A 12746-nucleotide genomic window follows, 5' to 3' on the forward strand; every position below is an offset into this window, starting at 1 on the left:
ACAAATAAAAAAAGAGAGAAACAAACAGAGTCCTAAATACAGAGAAGAAACAGGTGGTTTCCAGGGGGAGGTATGTGAGGGGAAGGGCAAAATAGGTGAATGGGATTAAAAGTCCACTTATCATGATGAGACCTGAGTAATGCACAGAATGTTGAATCATTATATTGTACATCTGAAACTAATATACTCTGTTAATTAAACTTTAATTAAAAACTTGAAAAAACTTAAAGAATGCTTAAAATACCTAGTAAGATATTTCTTTTTTTTTTAAATGTTGAGGTTTTTTTGTTGTTTTTTTAATTTTTTAATTTTTTTTATTTATTTATGATAGTCACACACAGAGAGAAAGAGGCAGAGACACAGGCAGAGGGAGAAGCAGGCTCCATGCACTGGGAGCCCGACGTGGGACTCGATCCCGGGTCTCAAGGATCATGCCCCGGGCCAAAGGCAGGCGCTAAACCACTGCGCCACCCAGGGATCCCCAAGATATTTCTTTATTGATTTTTTTAGTTGATTTTTTATTGGTGTTCAATTTGCCAACATATAGAATAACACTCAGTGCTCATCCCACCAAGTGCCCCCCTCACTGATTTTTAATGATGGGTTTTATGTATAATATGTTATAACTAAAAATTCCAAATATATGCAGAAGAAAATACATGTGACTTTAGCCATCAAAAAAAGGAAAATGTAGTCAATGTGGATAAAGAGAAGGAAAAGATTTAAAAATAAACAAATAGACCTCGTTAACTTATGGATAATACTGAATTTTTCGGTATATGTGTAATTGACACTCCAGAACAAAGGAGAGAGAATGAAACACAAAAAGTTACTTGAAGATAAAAGGCTGGGGTGCCTGGGTGGCATAGTCATTAAGTGTCTGAATCTTGGTTTGGGCTCAGGGCTTGATCTCACAGTTGTGAGATGGAGCCTTGTGTGGAGCCCTGCATGGAGTGCCACATAGGGCACCATGCTGAGTGCGGAGTCTGCTTGACTTTCCCTCTCTCTCTGCCCCCCATGTATGTGCACTCTCTCAAATAAATAAATAAATCTTAAAAAAAGAAATAAAGTCTGACAAGCAAAATTTTACACCTACAGGATGCTTCAAGAAAACAAAGCAGAATAAACATGAAGAAGCTCATGCCAAGACACATAATAGTCTTACTGTTGAAAACTAATACCCACCATTTGCTTCGACATGGATGGAACTGGAGGGTATTATGCTGAGTGAAATAAGTCAATCAGAGAAGGACAAACATTATATGGTCTCATTCATTTGGGGAATATAAAAAATAGCGAAAGGGAATAAAGGGGAAAGGAGATAAAATGAGTGGGAAATATTAGAAAGGGAGACAGAACATGAGAGACTCCTAACTCTAGGAAATGAACAAGGGGTGGTGGAAAGGGAGGTGGGCGGGGGGTGGGGGTGACTGGGTGACAGGCACTGAGGGGGGCACTTGATGGGATGAGCACTGGGTGTTATGTTATATGTTGGAAAATTGAACTCCAATAAAAAAATAAATTAAAAAAGAAAACTAATACAAACAACAAAGGTCGAAAATAGCAAAAGAAAAATGATAAATTACATACAATGGAACAATGATCTGATTAAAAACTGACTTCTGATCGGAAACAATGAGAGCTAGAACAGATGGAACATCTTTAAAATACTGAAAGGAAAAAAATGTGGTATAAAATTCTATATTCAGCAAAAATATCTTTCAAGAATGAAAGCTAAATAAAGGGTTTTTCCAAGAAAAGAAAACAAAAAGAATTCATCATGGGCAGATCTGTAGTAAAAGAAATACCAGTAAAAATTATCCAGGCTGAAGGGAAATTATACCAGATGGAAAGTAACAACTTCAAACAAAGAATAAAGAACATCTTTAATGGTAAATGTCAAACTACATGCAAAAGACTAATATTTTGGCTTTTCTCCCCCTCTTAATTCTTTGTGATATATATAACGATTGAAAGGAAAATATATAACATTGCCTTGTGGTGTTTCATGTAAGTAGATTTAATACACAAAACAACTTTAGAATAAAGGAAGTAGTAGGTGTATGTGGCCCTGGATTGTTGGAAAGTTTCTATATTTTATGTAAAGTGGTACAATATTAACTGAAAATGAACTGTGAAAAGTGAAGGATGTATACTGAAATTACCAGAAGAATCTAAAAATATCCAAAGAAGTCTAGCTAACAACCCAATAAGAATAGTAAAATACAATCCTGAAAATATGGTTAATCTGATTAAAAGGCAGGGAAGGAGTAACTGAAGGACAAGAAATCAAAGAACACCAAAAAAAAAAAAGAGAGAGAGAGAGAATAAATGGGTAGATTCAAACGCACTGTATTAGTTTGCTAAGGCTGCCATTAGCGCAGACTCAGTAGCTAAAACAACAGAAATGTATTTTCTCACTCTTCTGGAGACTAGAAGTCTGTGATCAAGATGCCAGCAGGGTTGTTTCTTCTCAGGTTTCTCTCCTTTACTTGCAAATGGCATATTCTTCCTTGGTCTTCATGTGGCCTTCCCTTTGTACATGCCTGTGTCTTCATTTCTCCTTTTTTTTTTTTTAAAAAAGATTTATTTATTTACTTAGAGAGACAGCATGTACGCAGGGGTAGGGGTAGAGGGAGAGAATCTTTAAGCAGACTCCCCACTGAGCACAGAGTCCCATGAGGGGTTCAATCTCACAACCCATGAGATCACGACCTGAGCCAAAACCAAAAGTCGGATGCTCAACTGACTGAACCACCCAGGTGCCCCCTAATTTCCCCTTCTTCTAAGGATATCAGTCAGATTAGATTAGAACCCACCCTAATGACCTCATTTTAACTTAGTTATCTCTAAGAAGACCCTATCTCCAAATACAGTCACATTTTGAGGTACCAGGTGTTAGGAATTCAACATATGAATTTTGAGGGGACATAATTTAGCCTATACCATTCACCAATATCAACAATTATAATAAATATTCATAGATTAAACACCTCAATTAAAAGAAAAAGTGGGATAAGAGATTTCCTTAAAAGACACATTTACATACTTTCTAAAAAAGACACATTTTACATGTAAGGACAAATATAGAATGAAAGTTAAATGGATGGGGAAAAAAGAAAATAAATGGATGGGAAAAGATACACTATGCAAAGAATAAGGATTAGAATTAGGGAGTGGCTACATTAATACCAGATACAATAGATTTCAAATAAAAAGTAGTACTAGAAATAAAAATATTTCATAATAATAAGTGTCTATCTGTTAGAAATATATAATTATAATAGATGACTGTGTATATTAACAGAGTTTCAAAAATTGTGAAGGAAAAATTGACAGATATTAGTAAAACATAGACAATTCTGCATTCATGGTTGGATGTTTCAACACATTCATCTCCTGGAATTTAGAACAACTAAATAAACAGCAAAAAAGTAATGAGTTAAAAGTTCTGTACAACATTTTTAATGACAGTGACTTCATTGATATTTACAGAACACTGTGACCAACAATGGCAAAATAACATATTCCTTTCAAAGGCATATGTTATGCTAACCAGAATAGACCATATGATTGGTTATAAAACAAGTCTAAATAACTTTAAAAGGATTGAAATAATACAGAATCTGTTCTCTTAGCACTAATAAATTATATTAGAAATCAATGATAATGATTAGAAGAAAACCAAATATTTGGAAAATAGACAATGCAGTTCTAAATAGTACAAGAGACAAAGAAAATATCCCAAGAGAATTTAGACACTATTTTGAAGGAGTAACAATAAAAATACATTATGTTAACCTTTGTGGGGTAGAATTAAAGTAGTGCTTAGAGGGAAAATTATAGCTTCCAATAATTATATTGGAAAATAAAGAAGATTTAATATCAGTGATTGGAGTTGCCAACTAAAATTTTTTTAATTAGGAAGAGGAAGTTCAAGCCAAAGTAAAATGATAGAAAGAAATCATAGAAAAAAAACAAAATCAATTAAATATTAATTGAAAATATAAAAATTGATGACATCAAAATCTGTTTTTTTTGAAAATAAAATAATAAACCTCTTGCTGGACTGAAAAAGATAAAGAAAGAAAACACAAATTACCAATATCAAGAACAAAAGTGGCCATGATTATAAGTTCTACAAAATTCAAGAGATGATAGGAATGCACACTGGTACAGCCACTCTGGAAAACAGTGTGGAGTTTCCTCAAGAAGTTAAAAACAGAGCTACCCCATGACCCAGCAATTGCACTGCTGGGGATTTACCCCAAGATATAGATGCAATGAAACGCCGGGACACCTGCACCCCAATGTTCATAGCAGCAATGTCCAGACTGTGGATGGAACCTCGATGTTCTTCAACAGATGAATGGACAAAGAAGATGTGGTCTATGTATATACAATGGGATGTTACTCAGCCACCAGAAAGGATGAATACTCACCATTTGCTTTGACGTGGATGGAACTGGAGGGCATTATGTTTAGTGAAATAAGTCAATCAGAGGACAATCAATTTTTGGCTTCACTTATATATAAGAAATAGTAGTGAAAGGGACTCCAAAGGAAAGGAGGGAAACTGAGTAGGGAATAATTAGAGAGGAAGACAAGACATGACTCTGGGAAATGAACAAAGGGTTGCAGAAGGGGAAGAGGGTGGGAGGATGGGGTGACTGTGTGATGGGCACTAAGGAATGAGAGCACTTGATGGGATGAGCACTGGGTGTTATACTATATGTTGATAAATTGAATTTAAATAAAAAAATTTTAAAAATAAAGAGATGATAGGAAATACTAGGAATAATTTTAGGGCAAAAAATGTGACAAACTGGATAAATGGAAAATGTTTCTTTTTAAGATCTTTTATTGTGATAAAATGCACATCTTAACCAGTTTTAGGTTTACAGTTCAGTGATATTAAGTGCAACCATATCGCCATGCAACCATCACCACCATCCACCTCCAGAACTCTTTTCATTTTGCAAAACTGAAACTCTGAACCTCTAAGACAATAGCTCCCTATGACTTTCTCCCTCTGGTCCCCAGCAACCACTATTCTACTTTTAAAAAAATACTCCCTTTTCCACCAACACCTAGCTTCTGGTAACTACCATTCTATTCTCTGTTACTATGAATTCAGCTTTATTTTATTTTATTTTATTTTATTTACATTCCACACAGAAGTGAGATCACACAATATTTGTCTTTCTGTGTCTGGCTTATTTCACTTGGCATAATGTTCTCCAGATTCATCTGTGTTGTTGCAAATGGCAGAATTTACTTTTTTTAATGACTAAATAATATCCCATTTATATCTATACCACATTTTCTTTATCCATTCATCTGTCTACAGAAACTTAAGTTGTTTCTGGTCTTGGTAACTGGGAATAACACTACAATAAGCATGGGAGTGCAGATATCTCTTTGAGATAGTGATTTTATTTCCTTTGGATATATACCAAGAAGTGGGTTGCTGGATCGAATGGTAGTTCTATTTTAAATTTTTTGCAGAACCGTCATATTATTTTCTATAATGGCTGTACCAATTTACACTCCCACCAACAATGCACAAGGGCTCTCTTTTCTCCACATCCTCGTCAACACTTATCATCTTTGACTTTTTGAATGTAGTCCTAATAGGTGTGAAGAGATGATTAGCGTTTCCTCGATAATTAGTGATATTGAGCATCTTTTAATATACTTGGGAAGATAATAAAAATACTACACTATGAAAATCAGTTAAACACAAATGAAGGCTGCAATGGGGGAATCGAGGAACAAAAATATATAAGATGTATAGAAAACAAAGAACATAAAAAAAAAGAAAACAAAGAACAAAGTGGCAGAAGTATGTCTTTCCTTACTAGTAATTATTTTAAATGCAGACATGATTCATTTCCCAATTAAAGAATAGAGATTGGCAGAATGAATGCAAAAATATCTACCTACAGGCCGACTATATGATACTCAATTTAAACTGAAAGACACAAATAGGATGAACGTAAAAGAGATAAAAATTATATCATATGCATATAGTAAACAAAAGAGAGATGAGATGGTCATATTAATATCAGACAAAATGAAATTTAAGTCAAAAATTGTTACAAGAGACAAAGGAGGGCATTACATATTGATAAAAGGATCAATCCATTAAGACATACCAGTTATAAATATATACACATGTGACAACAAAGCCCCAAATATATGAGACAAGAATGATAGAATTGAAGAGATTAGAAAGTTGTACAATAATATGTGGAGATTTCAGTACTCTATTTTCAATAGTGGACAGAACAACTAACAGAAGATCAGTAAGGAAATAGAGGACTTGAACAACACAATAAACCAATTATCCTTAACAAAAATATACAGAGTATTCCATCCAACAAGAATGAAACACACATTTTTCTCAAGTGCACACAGAACATTCTTCAGGATAGACTGTTTTAGGTTTTAAAGTCCAAATACATTTTAAAAGATTGAAATCATGCAAACCATCCTCTCAATAGCAGATGGAAAACTGAAAAATTCCGGGAATATATAGAAATTAGACAACACATTCTTAAATAACCAATGGGTCAAGGAAGAAATCACAAGAGAAACTAAGATATTTTGAGACAAATGAAAGTGAAAACCCAATATACCATCATTAATGGGATGCAAAGAAAGCAGTGCTCAAAGGCAAGCTTATAGCTATAAATGCATAGATGCAACCTAACTTTACTCCTGAAGAGACTAAAAAAGGAAGAGCAAACTAAAGCAAAAAATTGCAGAAGGAAGAAAATAATAAAGATCAGAGCAGAGATTAATGGGATAAAGAATAGAAACACAATAGACAGAATTAATTGCACCAAAAGTTTGTTCATGGAAAAGATTAACAAAATTGACAAATCATTATCAAGACTGTCTAAGAGAAAAAGAGGGAAGACTCAAAATCCTAAGAACACACAACTTACCAAAATTGACTCAAGAAGAAAAAGAAAATGTGTAGATGTGTAATATATACAGATTGAATCAGCTGTTAAACAGCACACAAGAAAAGGCCAGGACCAGATGGCTTTACTAACGAGTATTCTGTAAAATTTCCAAGTATTAACACCAATATTTCTCAAACTCTTCCCCAAAAGGTAGAAATGAATACTTCCTAACTCATCCTATTTTCTTCCAAAACAGTACATTTTATTTGACATTAGACAACACATTCTCCAATTTGTCTCAGTTGTGACATGTAGATGGCTGCAGATTGCTTTTGGTGGTCACCCATACTGAGCAAGATTTTTTAATCTTCAAAACACTCACAGCTCAAAGATTCTGCATTTCACATCATTTCACAAGTCAAAGTGTATCTTCCCATCAGAGCATTTGGTAGAGATTTCCTTTTAGGTAGAAGGGTAGAGACGAAGTCATTTGCTTTAAAAATGGATGTGTTCACAATTTCATTATGCCATAAAAATCAGATGATGATAGAATTGCTTTCTTATTCTTATCAGTAGTGATAGTCTGAGGATGCCAGAACCAAGCTCACAGAAGTAAGGTGTTGCTGGCTGGTGCTTCTCAACAGGCTGCACATCTGGGTATTTCTTGTCTAATTCTTACTGGCCTGCATCTCTTCACATCTTCTCTAGATAGCTTATTACTCCGCCCCTCCCTCCTCAGCAGCCTGATGCTTTCTTTTTCTCATCAGATGGAGCTCTTAAGGAAAAAGGGAAGACTGAAATACAATGTTACCTGTATGTCTCCCTCAAGTGGGGTGGAGGTGAAGAGAAATGGAAATTCAAAAAACAAACACTCAATAAATGGCTCAAAATTGTGATCAAAATTGGCTTAAGCCCGGCCCAAGTATAATATTGCCAACCTAATGAATATGTTTCCTTAGGGTAATAGCACCATCAAAAAGGGCATCTCAAAACAAGTGGGCTTAAATGGAAACATGAGAACTGGAAAGGAAGAACTGAAAATGTCCAGGGAGGACAGCAAAAGAAAAAAATCTGGGACTTAATATTCTCAACTTGGGATGTCCTTTGGTCTTAGAGCTTCTATCTTTCCTGGATTCTGGGTCACGGGCTTTCAGCTTCCCACCTAATTTAGCCTTGAGATATCTTTCTCTCCTGGGCCTTCTGTGCATCTAGAGTGGCTGGAGTCCTAGGTCTTTATGGGTGTCTAGGACCTTCCATCCTTGGATCTCAGATCTTTAAGCTAAGATTTTTATCTCAAGCCTTGGACTTTGTGTTTTAGGTCTCAGATCTTTCATGGGTTCCCACTCTTAGGCCTTCAGTCTTCCACATTCTGTGAAGCCATCATTACCCTCATACTAAAGCCAGACAAACACATCATAGTAAAAACAAATACAAACCACTAGAAGCCAATATCCCATATGAATATAGATACAAATTTCCTCAATAAAATACTGGCAAACCAAATCCAGCAGCATGTCAAAAGGGTTATATAACATGCCAAGCCAGGATTTATTGTGAGGATGAAAGTGACGTATTTCAAAGTAGAAAAAAAGTCATTCAATTTAATAAGCCATATCAGTTGAATATATGAAAAAATGCATGGTCATTTCAACTGATGCAAAGAAAGCATTTGACCAAATTGAGCGTTCTTTCATAATACAAATACTTGGAAAATTATGAATAAAAGGGAACTTCCTCACCATGATAAAGGGATGGTGGAGAACTCACCTATACTGTCAGACTCAAGAGTGAAAGACTGAAAAGTGTTCCCCCTAACATCAGTACAATACAAGGATGCTGACTTTCACCAGTGCTGCTCAACACTGTATAGATGATTCTAGCCAGAGAAGTTAGGCAAGAAACAGAAAGTCAGCCAAACTGGAAAGGAAGAAGTCAAACTAGCTCTGTTCATAGATGACATGATCATAGGCAGATAATCCTTTAAAATTCATTCACAAAATTTTAGAGCTAATAAACAGTTTTAGCAGAATTGCAGAGTCCATAGTCAATGCTCAAAAACCAATTGAGAGGGAATGAGAAGTGACTGCTAAATGAGAATCGAGTTTTATTTTGAGGTGATGGTAATGTTCTGGAACTAAATAGTAGTGATAGTTGTACAACATTCTAAATGTACTAGGTATCCACTGAACTATACACTATAAAACAGTTAAAATGACACATTTTATATTATGGACATGTTAACAGAATAAAATAAAAGCCAATCTTTGTGATTCTTGGTCATGGATTTAAACACCAACTTGGGCACTTCCCAGCTGTGTTATCTTGGGCAAGTAACTAGCCACATGAAGGCTCATTTTCTGTAACTACAAAAATGAAGATAATACCAATCAGGTAGGGATGTTTTAATGATTCAAGATATATAGAGATACATTACTGACTCGATCATCAACAGATATTCAGTAAATGGCAGTACTGGCAGGGTGGTAGTAATGACATTGGCATCATTATACAAATGGCTTTACTGGCAATTCCTAAAGTCTAAACTTTGGCCTGGTCAACTAAAACACAAACTAATTAGTTGGCACAATACCTTTATTGATTTCCTGAGAAGGAAGTTATATTTTTCCCAGTTTAAAATGAGAGAGAATTAAGATTCTGCATGTTCTTCAAATATTACTTGAAAGTATGATTATTAACACATTATACAGTATGTTAAGGCTGTTTCTTTTAATTGAGAGGAATGTATTTCACAAACAACAAAATAAGATAAATAAGTTAGAGATATTCCTTGTAATACTTTTACGAATTATAATTTTCAAGCTCTGAAAAGTTACAAAAACGGTTCATGATGGTCCTGATTATTATATGTGAGGTTATACACCATTAGTTCTGGAGCTTCTTTTTTTTAATCTGAAGGCTTCAAATGGACAATATTTCTAATATACATTCTAAGTCTTTCGTTTCATGGAAGCATTATTGAAATATTTAAATGCAAACAATATGCCAGGCACTACAATAGCCTAAGTGATGAAGATATATGACTAATCAAAAAGAACATGTTCATATAGTCTACTAAACAAGAGAGACATTAATTAAATTACACCCAAATGTATATTATTACAACATTGATGAGTGCTATGAAGGAAAAATACAAGTTAGGAAGGGTACGAACTAACCTGGGAGATCTAATGAGGCTCTCTTGGTAAACTGCTTACTAAGATTAAAACTCAAAAATGAATACAAAACTCAGAGTACAAAACAATTTGTAACTAACGGTGAAACTTAAATGTTAGATTATATAGGTAGTCCTATGATTTTGAGAGTTGTGGAGACATATTAAAACTATAAATAAAAGCCAAATGGAACTTCCAGATATGAAAAACAATATATGAAGTTAAAAGTACACTAATGGTATTAATAATGAATTAGAAACTGCAGAAATAAAGATCAGTAAAATAGAAGGCATAGCAGTAGAAACTATACAAGCTAAAGCAGAGAAAAGAAAAAAAGCTGAAAAAAGATTAAGCAGACATATGAGTTAGGGTCAATATCAAGCCTTATGATATGTGTTTTTTTTAGAATCTCAGAAAAGAAAAAGAGAAATTTACATAAAAAAATATTTGAAGTGGGTGATCAAACTTAGTTACCTAATTTTAACTCTGCCTCTGGCTGAATAAGTTATCATTTTGAGATAATCAAACTGGTTTACTTATGTAAAGATTGACTCAAAATGAATCCTCAAAGAGAAGCTTTGTATCTGTGTTCAAACTACCCTATAATCCAAGAATTGCACTATTAGGTATTTACCTAAAAGATACAAAAACGTGATTTGAAGGGACACATCCACCCTGATGTTTGTAACAGCATTATTAACAATAGCCAAATTATGGGAAGAGCCCAAATATCCATCGACTGATGAATAAGAAGATGGTGTGTGTGTGTGTTTTGAAATATTATTCAGCCATGAAAAAGAATAATGAAATCTTGCCATTTGCAATGAGGTGGATGGAGATGGACAGTATTATGCTAGGGAAATAAGTCAGTCAGAGAAAAACAAATACCCTATGATTTCACTCATATGTGGAATTTAAGAAACATGGGGGGGGGGGACGAGAGAGGCAAACCAGAAAACAAGCTCTTAACTATAGAGAACAAACTGAGGATTGCTGGAGGGGAGGTGGGCAGGGGATGGGTTAAATGAGTGATGGGGAATAAGGTGGGCATGTGTCGTGCTGAGCACTGGTGATGTGTGGATGTGTTGAATCACTATACTGTACACCTAAAACTATTATTACACTGTATGTCAACGAACTGGAATTTAAATAAAAACTTGAAACAAAACGAAAAGCAAACAAAGATTCTCCTCCACCTCTGCCAACAAGAAGAGGCCAAGGATGAAACCAGAGAAGAGGCTTTCATGAAAATTTGATGGAAAAAAGCAGACAGAACAAACCACAGTACAAATTCACTTTTAAATATGTTTCATTATAAGGGAGATCTTTTCTTTTGAATTTTAAGAAAACAATACAAGCAGCCTGTTAGCAATGATTTCAGCATGCTTCATAAATCAATCTGGCTTCTCATTCTTTTATTTGAGAAAACAAAATGAAGATAACAATGCTATTTGCTGCCATTTCAAATTTTAAAGCAGTAGCCCAAATTAGCAGCATATAAATTTTACCCACTAGTCATTATTATTCCTTCAGGTAACCTAATTTTTCCAACATCATCTTTGTTCAAGGTCATTGAATTTCATGATTAGATATTCAGAATTGATGTTGCTGTATGCTATTATTTTACAAATTAATTCAAATATAGTCTAGATTTGCAATCAAATTCATCTTCACCTTCCAATTTGTTTTGAAAATTATTCAGTCAATAAGATATTTTATTGTAATCCACCAACAACAATATGGGTATTAATTGGCTAATTAAAATAACAATTTGGGATCCACTGGAGGAAACTGAACTCTATCTGAACCTGATGGCAGAAGGCACTTGAGCTACCATTGCAATCTACTTTGCTCTCCAAACAGGAGAGCAGACTGTTAAATAATCACTGTTTATAGCAGTAACTTTTAAAAAATATTTTATTTATTTATTCATGAGAGACACAGAGAGAGGCAGAGACATAGGCAGAGGGAGAAGCAGGCTCCCGGCAAAGAGTCCAATGTGGGACTTGATCCCAGGACTTCTGGATCATGCCCTGAGCTGAAGGCAGATGCTCAACCACTGAGCCACCCAGGCGTCCCTATAGCAGTAATTTTCAACAAGGTACAGAGCTAGCCTGAGAATGGGAGCAGGCCACAGAGATGGCAACGATTTTAGGGCACTCCCAACATAATCCACAAACAATTTCATTTACCAATTACTAAGTCCTCAAATTCTTCTCTTTTTTTAAAATTTTATTTATTTATTCATGATAGACACAGAGAGAGAGAGAGAGGCAGAGACACAGGCAGAGGGAGAAGCAGGCTCCATGCAGGGAGCCTGACGCGGGACTTGATCCCTGGTCTTCAGGACCAGGCCCTTGGCTGAAGGTGGCGCTAAACCACTGAGCCACCAGGGCTGCCCCCTCAAATTCTTCTATTAGAGAATTTCTCCTTTAGTTTAAGGCTTTGGAACCTTTTAAAACACTAGTCCTTCTGAAAGAAGTCATGCTTAATGTACTTCTTTTCCTTTTTTTAAAAAATATTTATTCATTTATTTGAAAGAGAGAGAGAATGAGCAGTGGGGAGGGGCAGAGAGAGAGAGAGAAGCCGACATCCTACTGAGCAGGAAGCCTGATCCGGGCCTTGATTCCAAAGCCCAGAGATCATGGCCTGAGCCGAA

At 35.1% G+C, this 12746-nt stretch overlaps 1 long non-coding RNA gene across 9 annotated transcripts in view; it reads right to left on the reverse strand.

Moving 5' to 3' along the window:
* Window positions 1-12746, reverse strand: part of LOC102156830 — a 136387-nt gene that overhangs the window by 23134 nt on the left and 100507 nt on the right. For 2 of the 9 annotated variants that reach the window (XR_005386477.1, XR_005386474.1), the window contains one exon: window positions 2422-2563. The exons of the other annotated variants lie outside the window; for them this stretch is intronic. This is a non-coding gene — a long non-coding RNA (uncharacterized LOC102156830). The remainder of the gene's footprint in view (window positions 1-2421; window positions 2564-12746) is intronic. 9 annotated transcript variants of the gene reach the window in all.

This window comes from Canis lupus, chromosome X (assembly GCF_011100685.1).
Source record: "Canis lupus familiaris isolate Mischka breed German Shepherd chromosome X, alternate assembly UU_Cfam_GSD_1.0, whole genome shotgun sequence".
Taxonomy (NCBI): Eukaryota; Metazoa; Chordata; class Mammalia; order Carnivora; family Canidae; genus Canis; species Canis lupus.